Genomic DNA, 10,099 nt, shown 5'->3' with positions numbered 1-10,099 from the left:
TGGGTCCCATGCACGTGTTCTTGGTGTTGGTACGGTCATTCTCTTCAGGAAGATGGTGCTGCTGAAGAACATGCAGCATATCCCCTCCATCAAAAAGAATCTGGTTAGCGGCTCTCAATGTTGTTGTGATGGTTACAAAATTGTCTTCAAGGCCAATAAATGTGTACTATCAAAGTATGGAACTTTTGTTGGTAAAATTTATGATTGCGGAGGCTTGTTCCGCTTATCCTTGCATGATGTGTGTAATAAGATTGTGAACAATGTTATTATCCCGATGAGTCAAATATTTGGTCTTTGTCATGTTAGTTTTGGTTGTATATCATGGCTTGCAAATCTAAATTTAATCCTAAAATTTAGTTTGGTCAAAGGATCTAAGTGCCATGTATGTGTGCAATCTAAGCAACCTTGTAAAACTAGTCCATTTCGATCTATGCGAGATGAATGGAGAGTTGACTAAAGGTGGTAAAAGATAATTCATGACTTTTATAGACAATTGTACTAGATTTTGCTATGTCTGCCTATTAAAAACAAAGGATGAAGCGTTGCATTATTTTAAGATCTATAAAGTTGAAGTAGATAATCAACTTGAGAGGAAAGTTAAACGGTTAAGGTCTGATTGTGGTAGAGAATACTTTTCAAGTGAATTTTCTGAATTCTGTGTAGAACATGGAATTATTCATGAGAGGACACTACCATATTCAGCAGAGTCCAATGGGATTGACGAAAGAAAGAACCGCACTCTAACTAAGTTGGTTAATGCCATGTTGGAGACAGCAGGTCTATCTAAGGAATGGTGGGGTACGACTATTTTGACAGTGTGTCATATCCTGAATAGAGTTCCTGTAAAGAATAAAGAAATCACACCGTTTCAGAAATGAGAAAAGAAAAGATTAAATCTCTCATATTTGCGTACTTGGGGTTGTTTGGCCAAAGTGAATGTGCCAATTAGCAAAAGGCGTAATCTTGGACCTAAAACTATTGATTGTGTTTTCCTTGGTTATGCTATTCATAGCATTGGATATAGATTCTTAATTATAAATTCTGGGGTACCTGACATGCATGTTGGTACTATCAAGGAGTCTAGAGATGCTACATTTTTTTAAAGTGAATTTCGTATGAAAAATGCACCTAGCACAACTAGTCATGAATCTATAATTCCCCATGAGCAATTTATTTTGATAGAAAATTTTGAGAAACCCCATGTGCACAATCTTGAGGAGGATGACACTGTAGTCACTCGAAAGAGTAAGAGACAATAGACTGCAAAGTCTTTTGGTGATGACTATATTGTGTACCTTGTGGATGATATACCAAGAAACATAGAAGACGCATGTTCCTCTCCTAATGCTGACTTGTGGAAGGAAGCAGTACGGAGTGAGATGGATTCAATTATGTCCAATGGAACTTGGGAAATTTTTAAACGTCCTTATGGATGTAAACCAATAAGATGCAAATGGGTGTTCAAGAAAAAGCTTAGGACTGATGGTACAATTGAGAGGTACAAGGCAAGGCTTGTGGCCAAAGGTTATACCCAGAAAGAAGGTGAAGACTTCTTTGATACTTATTCACCGGTTGCTCGATTGACCACAATTCGAGTGTTACTTTCTCTAGCTACCTCTCATGGTCTTATCATTCATTAGATGGATGTAAAGATGGCTTTCGTAAATGGAGAGTTCAAAGAGGGGTTCTATATGGATTAGCCAGATGGATTTGTAGCAAATGGCCAAGAGGGCATGGTGTGTAAGTTATTGAATTCCTTATATGGCTTGAAACAAGCTCCTAAGCAGTGGCATGAGAAGTTTGACAAAACTTTGACATATGCTGGCTTTGTTTTGAATGAAGCAGACACATGTGTGTATTATCGATATGGTGGGGGTGAAGGAGTGATCTTGTGTTTGTATGTTGATGACATACTGATCTTTGGAACCAGGCTTAATGTGATTAAGGACGTTAAAGACCTTTTGTCTAATAATTTTGAGATGAAAGACTTGGGAGAAGCTGATGTTATTCTTAATATCAAGCTACTAAAAGAAGGCAATGGTGGGATTACACTTTCACAATCTCACTATGTGGAGAAGGTATTGAGTCGCTTTGGGTTTAGTAACTGTTAACCTACTCCTACGCCTTATGACCCTAGTGTGCTATTAAGGAAAAATCAAAGAATAGCAAGGGATCAATTGAGATACTCCCAAATTATTGGTTCGCTTATGTATCTGGCAAGTGCTACGAGGCCTGATATCTCATTTGTTGTGAGCAAACTAAGCCAATTTGTGTCAAATCCGGGAGATAATTATTGGTGTGCTCTTGAGAGAGTACTACGCTATCTCAAAGGTACTATGAGCTATGGCATTCACTATACCGGGTACCCGAAAGTACTAGATTGTTCCTATGATGCTAACTGGATATCTGATGCTGATGAGCTTTATGCCACAAGCAGATATGTGTTCTTGCTTGGAGGTGGTTGTGTTTCCTAGAAGTCTTGCAAGCAAACTATTTTAACAAAGTCAACTATGAAAGCAGAATTCACAGCATTAGACACCGCTGGCGCTGAGGCCGAGTGGCTTCGTGAACTGCTTATGGATTTATCGGTTGTAGAGAAACCTATACCAGCTAATTCTATGAACTATGACAACCAAACTATGATAATTAAGGTAAACAGTTCTATGGATAACATAAAGTCTACAAGGCATGTTAAGCGGAGATTAAAATCTATCAGAAAATTGAGAAACTCTGTAGTGATAGTGTTGGACTATGTCCACACATCTAAAAATCTGGCAGATCAATTCACTAAGTGACTATCACGTAATGTGATAGATAGTGCATCAAGTGAAATGGGCTTAAGACCCACATGAAGTCTATCATGGTGGTAACATTTTCTATGTGATCGAAGATCTCGTGAAGTAGGATGGTGAAACAAGCAGGGGTAGGCAGTGAGGAAAGACCCTTAACTAAACCCATGTCAGATGCACTTCTTTCCTTTTCTGTAAGGCAGGTTTGTTTTATACCTTACTGTGTTTCAAAGTGGCTTGTTGAAGCAAAGATGTTGTCCTACAGAACATCTTTTGAGAAACACACCTATGTGAGTTCGACTGCTAGTCATAGTCTATGAGATTTGCGTGATCTCTAGATACTCATGAATGGGCGACGAGTATGAATTATATGCTCCAACCAGAGGGGATGCTTTTTGCAACCTAGTATCAATAAAGGGCCTGGGTGAAACTTATTTCACACAAAACTATCAATTCAAGGCACAGTCCATTGTATAGTTGTGAGTAAGCGTAACATTTTCTCTAGGTGAAGTTTCAACTTAACAGTCTCCATTGAAACACTGCTATATCAAACGATAGAGAGAATTGGGAGCATTTCTTATGTGCCCTAGAATTTGGTGGGGATTGTTGAATATTATATGGGTTTAGGCCCATATTTTATTTAATAAATCAATTAATTCTAGGCCCATATTAAATATTGTGGTATAATATAGTTTTAGTCCTGTATGGAATTTTGACTAATTGTTGACTCAATACACACATGTGCACCTATAGAGAAGTTGAAAGAGACCAAAGGCGTACCACACGCGGGCACACCGCCGTTGCCGCCGTGCCGAGCCGAGCCGTGGCATGGCGAGCGAGCGAGCGATGCGTGCGAGTCGTGTCGGGTCGTGTTCAAGCACGGGTGTGGGTTGGTTTTGCCACCTGGGTTGGCTAAGGAAGAGGAAGGGGTATAGGAACTAATATGGAGGAGATACTTACAGGTCAGTTACCATCCACTACGGTGGTGATTACTCGTAATCACTTCGACTCTTCGTCTCCCTGATCCCTCTGGCATAACCTTCCGTCCCATCTCCCTGTTGCCTTATGGCCATACCACACCTGTCGCCATCTTCTTCTTCATTGGATCGTGGTGCCCCTTCTTCCTCGGATCGGCTTTGGCACTGTGTACATCTTCCTGCACCTACTGTGGTCCGTGACTTCGAGCAACTCACCATGAGTGGGTCTAGAGCCACCGGTGCCTTGAGCTTGGGTCCCTCCATAGGATACATCTCTATTATCAAATTGGTTAAATTCAATCTCTTTTTTGCTATGATCAGTATGTTGTTCATGAATATATTTGTTGCTAATCTGAGTAGTAGTAAAATCACATACGTGCACATATTTGTCATCACAAATTTGCTATTACTTTTCTAGATTAATTTTAACATGAAAATGCCTAAATTCCTAACATTTTCTCCTTCCACTAAATCCACTGTAGTACGATTCCAATGTGATTGAGTAATTCCAAGCATATCTCAGCTGATGACATAGAAACAATATCTCATATACAAGACAGTGACACAACTAAACTAAGACATAGTTGCGTAAGTTCCTGATGTAGAACATACGTACTTCACTACTTCCTTACAAAGACATAAACAATAAAGACTATTAGAATGTAAAATTCAGATCCTTATGCTATTCAAAGCTTCGCTCGATCCTCTTGCTTCTGCATTTGGAGCATTTAACACTAAGACTCTACCTCGAGGATATCTATGCTCATATGTTTCTCACAGGTCTTGCTTTTCTTTCTGGTAAATGAGTTTCCTTTTCTTTCTACATCCAGTCCATGAGAGAACTTTGTAGCTGGATGGGTACATGGGCACCCCATAAGTCGAGGAAGTGAGTGAGCCCACCTAGAAAGTTCCCAATGTTCTGACCCTCTCCTCGAAGCCACTTTCTATTTGTAGGCCCTCCCAAAGTTCTTTGTGCTCTCATGCTTGTTCTCTGTTTGTTTATGCTTGGCTTCTCAACATGAATCCGTGCAGCCCCATGTTTAGACCTCCAAATCATTTGGTATATGGATGCTTCGCCATTGTGGCAGAAGTAATCTATGGCCTTTGCTAGCATAATCTCTTCCAGTTGCTCCAAGGAGATGTCCGTATGCAAGATATGTTGCTGACCACCAACTATCTCTACTGCTTCAGAACTTTTATTCACTGGTAGCATGTCTTCAGAACAACCATTGGTTGCAAAAGCAATTCCAGCTTTTAGACATGGAGAATTTTGCAGAGATACTGTGCCTTGAGACAGTGAGGTCTTTCGCTTGATGTAAACTGAATTTGAGACTTGCCACTGCAAATTAAATTCAATTACTGGTTCTAGCGAAACATCTGATAATTCTGCCATGTTTAGGTTGCTAAAATGTGGAACCTCATGGTGTTGCTGCTGCTTGCAACATAATGGTTTCGGGCAAAACCATTGAGATGCAATGCTGTGAAGATTGTACAAATGTTCTCTGTGGTATGAATAAGCAAATGGCACCCACGAGAAGTCTTGAGTAGGTAGTTGAATAAGTTCATTGGTAGTATTTTCAACTATAAATTTGACATGAGGGGCAAACAACTACAAACTCCTAACTGTAATCCCTACTATGTCTGTACTCTCTGAAAGATGCACTATCATACTAAAGTAGATATTACCCTCTGTTGTACCATCTTTCTTTATAAAAAATAGGGCAACATCTGTTCCTCGCTCTGCAGTACTAAAGGGGATCAACCATAGTTGACACAAAGGCTATTGGCTTCCTCGACCAATTTTATGGTGAAGCTGCTTGCCTGAAAAAAGATTCTTGATAAGGGAGCCAGAGGGCATGATGTGACAAAGGGGTGTGCCGCCAAGCTCATTGAATCTCAGGAATTCACTAGCACCATCTGCATACCACTCAAATCGTTTAACAATAGATGGGTTCAACTCATCGTTGTTGCGGTTAAAGATGGAGAAAACAAATGACTTGGTAGCTTGTCCAATCCGTTTAGGAATGGAGGAATTCATTACCTCCTGTTCCATGCATTCTTCTTCGAGGATTCTCTGCTTACATTTGTGCAGTTTCTCATCACACTCTTGTGCAGCGCGCTTCAGCTTCTTTTGCCAACACAACATGGATGTATCAGTAATCTGCCATTTATTAGAAGTCTCAAGAGTAGCTTCCAGCCTGATGTGTGCCATCTCTAGCCTCTCTATGTTTCTGATTCCATTTATTTCCTCTTTGTCATCATATTTTTTAACTAGGCCAGATAGTATTTGGCTAAATGACTCCTAGATAACTGCAGAACTGACCATCTCAGCCATTAGGATTTAGGATTCTATAGCTTTGATTCCCTTGTAAGAAAAATCAATAAATGAAAGTATGCTAAGTGGTTGTAAGAATGTACCCTCGACCAAACTACATTAAAAGTAGGGAAAGCCGGATAGCTATGCTAGGTACAGAGTGTTAGATAATCTACTGCTTCCTTGTGTGAACACACAGCAAGGGAAGGCGGCGCTGAAAAGACTCCCTGCTGTGGTACTGTAGCCGCTATAGAGGCAGTCACCGAATGGCTAACCTGCAGCACTGTAGCCACAGCAGGGATAGGCGTAGAAGTCAGTCCTGCTGTGTTATCTAGTCACAGTAGCAGCATGGCAGCTGTACTAGGACTAGAAGTATAGAGTTGTATTTATAGTTTGCCGCTGCAACTCAGTAAAGAGAGTTCAGATTTGCCATCTCCTATATAGAGCTCTGGCCAACGCTGGTGCTTATACTGTGTGGGTGCTCTGTTCTCCCTTTCTTCTTCTACCTCTGACCATAGTGTGTGGTCGAACAACGTCTGTCGTGCTCGGCCGTGGTCGACAAGACTGGTGAGTGGTCGACTCACCTGAGCCGGTGATCTTGTGGGCTAACAAGTGGTATTAGAGCCGGTACAAGCGCCATCGTCGGACTATCCGCTGGCGATGACGGACGGTTCGGAGATGGGCGACAACAGTGGCACTATTGTGGCTGCCTAGCCATGACAGGAGGTCATTGTTCACATGGTGCAGGAGGTTAGCGGCACCAGTTGGTTGACGCTGACTCGCACCAACTATGGAGAGTGGTCGGTGACCATGAAGGTCAAGCTCTGAGCCCGACGGCTCTGGAATGCTATTGACAAGGGCACCGACAATGAGGAAGATGATATGTCAGCGTTGGAGGCTATCCTCGCTGCTGTAACAGTGGAGTACAGGGAGCCGTTGGGGGTGAAGAGCTCTGCTAAGGAGGAGTGGGAGGCTATTGCGGTGATGCGCGTCGGTTTCAACCGTGCAAAGAAGGCGACGGCCCAGCTTCTGAAGCAGGAGTACACCAACCTCAAGTTCAAGGATGGTGAAATGGTGGAGGATTTCTCCCTTAGTCTGCAGGCACTCATTAGCAAACTGAAGAGCCACGGCATCACCATCGACGAAGAGGAGGCGGTCTCCAAGTACCTCCACTACGTGTCGGCAAAGTACATCCAGATCGCTCTCTCCATAGAGACGATGCTAGACTTGTCCACCCTCACCATTGAGGATGTAACAGGCCTTCTATAGGCAGTGGATGAGCGTCTAGAATAGGCGATAGCAAAAAAGGACAGTGGCAAACTGCTACTGATAGAGGAGGAGTGGGCTGCTCGGAGGAACTCCGGGGTAGCCTCCTCCAGCCATGGCGGCGATGGCAAGCACCACGGCAAGGCTTCTTCGGAGAAGAAGAAGCAGGTTGACCCCAACGCCTACTGGCGTTGCAGGAAGACGGGCCATTGGGCATGGGAGTGCCCAAATCGTAAACAGGAGAAGAAGGCTGAGGCTCATCTGGCGCAAGCTAATGATGATGATGAGGCCACTATCCTGATGGCGATGTTCTGTGCACTGCACGATGTCAAGGTCGAGGAGAAGGAAGAGGTGATGACGGTGGAAGGACCTGGAAAGGCCCTGAAGGCTGTCAACCTCGACGAACTACGTGCCTAAGTCCACCTTTGACGTCTGGGCGCCGACCAGGAGCAGCGTTGGTATCTAGACTCTGGTGCCAGCAACCACATGATGGGCTCCAAGGCAGCCTTCTCCGAGCTCAACGACGATGTTATCGGTACTATGAAGTTTGGTGATGGCTCAAGGGTGGCAATCCAAGGGCGCGACACCATCATCTTCAAGTGCTAGAACGGGGAGCACCATGCGCTAACGGATGTATATTACATCCCACAGCTGCGTTCAAGCATCACCAGCATTGGTCAGCTAGATGAGTGTGGTAGCGAGGTACTAATCAAGGATGGAGTCCATAGGATCAGGGACCAGAAGCAGCGACTTCTCGCCAAGGTGAAAAGGTCCTAGAACTGGTTGTACCTGCTCGACCTGAAGGTAGAGAAGCCAGTGTGCCTAGCGGCAAGGCACACCGAGGAGCCGTGGTTGTGGCATGCCCTGTTCGGACATCTCAGCTTCGATGTGCTTGGTTGGCTAGAGAAGACTGTCTGAGGGCTACCCCACATCGAGCACGGAAGCGAGCTATGTGATAGCTATCTGGCGGAGGACGCTCTCGAGCTCGTCCACGGTGACCTCTGCGGGCCGATCACGCCAACCACAAATGGTGGTCGATGGTACTTCCTCCTGCTTGTGGATGATTGTAGTCGCTACATGTGGCTGCAACTCCAGATGAGCAAGGACGAAGCAGCGGCGGCGATCAAGAAGTTCAAGATGCGCGCAGGAGGCCGAGAGTGGCAAAAAGCTCTACGTGTTGAGGACTAATGGCGGCGACAAATTTACTTTGGTAGAGTTTGCTATGTATTGTGCGGATCAGGGTGTGGTGCGCCACCACACCACTCCGTACTCACCACAACTGAATGGTGTGGTGGAGAGGCAGATTCAGACGGTGGTCGGCATGGCTCGATCCATGATGAAGGCCAAAGGCATGGCGACAAGGTTCTGGGGTGAGGCGGTGACCAGGGTGGTGTTCATCCTCAACCGCGTGCCCACCAAGGCCCTGAAGGGCAAGACGCCATTCGAGGCTTGGCATGGATGCAAGCCGAGCGTGTCCTTCCTCTGGACATTCGGCTGCATCGGCCACATCAGGAAGATGAAGCCGATCCTCACCAAGCTAGAGGACAGGAGCACACCGATGGTGTTCCTAGGCTACGCGGAGGGTACTAAGGTGTACCGGCTCTACAACCCATGCGAAGACAAGGTACTTTGTCTCGCGCGTCATCGTGTTCAACGATAAGGTAGCTTGGGACTAGAACAGTCTGAGCACAGGGGAAGTTGGCGGCTTCACTAGCACCTTCGTCGTCGAGCACTTGGTCATCCATGGTGGTGGACACGTTGGGGAAGAGGTGCTGAGCACTCCAGATGGGGTGCTGAGCACTCCAGCAATAGAGCCGAGCACTCCTGGGGAGGTGTCGAGCACTCCAAGAGTGGTGCTGGGAGGTTCTACAGTGGTGGCGACCACTCCAGGGTAGATGCCGAGCACTCCCATAGCGGAGCCAAGGGGCCTTGCTGTGGTGCCAACCACTGCAAGATGTGTGCCGAGCACTCCGGGAGGGGTGCAGACCACTCTAGGAGTGGTGACGAGCTGTCTAGGAGTAGTGTCGTGCACTACAATCGGGGTGCCAAGCACTCCAGGTGCTGTGCCGAGCACTTCGGTGGAACAGGGAACTCCATCGATGCTGATCGAGTTTGCCTCACCTTCAAGTGACATCACTAAGTTCATAGATGCCTTCCACGAAGGTGAGGAGGTGCGGTTCCACAGGCTAGATGACATCGTCGGTGGCATAGGGCCCTCAGGCCTGGTGGGTCAGCTACTCAATGATCAAGAGCTGCTGCTCGTTAGCGTAGAGGAACCACCCACGTTCGCGCTGGCCGAGCACGATGGAAACTGGCAATGGGCGATGTTGAAGGAGATGAAGGCAATTGAGGAAAACGAGACATGGGAGCTCATCGATCCAACTCTAGGATGCCGTCCGATCAGCCTGAAGTGGGTGTACAAGGTCAAGCGGGACGAGCTCGGTGCCATTATCAAGCACAAGGCGCGCCTCGTCGCCGATGTTTTGTTCAGCATGAGGGCATCGACTTCAAGGAAGTCTTTGCGCTAGTAGCACACATGGAGTCTGTTCATTTGCTACTAGCCTTGGCAGCAACAAAGGACTGGCGTGTCCATCACTTGGATGTTAAATTGGCCTTTCTCAACGGTGAGCTAGCGAAGACGGTCTTCGTCAGGCAACCTCTAGGTTTCGCCCTCAAGGGAGTGGAGCACAAGGTGCTCCGATTGCAGAAGGCGCTCTACGGGTTGCGGTAGGCCCCATGAGCATGGAACGCCA

The 10,099-nt window shown here is 45.8% G+C and overlaps 1 pseudogene; it reads right to left on the bottom strand.

The window, feature by feature from the left end:
• Positions 1-4,529: 4,529 nt before the first annotated feature.
• On the bottom strand, positions 4,530-6,101 carry LOC136543038 (uncharacterized; annotated as a pseudogene).
• Positions 6,102-10,099: the final 3,998 nt, after the last annotated feature.

Source organism: Miscanthus floridulus, chromosome 3 (genome assembly GCF_019320115.1).
Source record: "Miscanthus floridulus cultivar M001 chromosome 3, ASM1932011v1, whole genome shotgun sequence".
In the NCBI taxonomy this organism is placed as follows: Eukaryota; Viridiplantae; Streptophyta; class Magnoliopsida; order Poales; family Poaceae; genus Miscanthus; species Miscanthus floridulus.
This window is presented reverse-complemented; position numbering and strand designations above follow the sequence as displayed.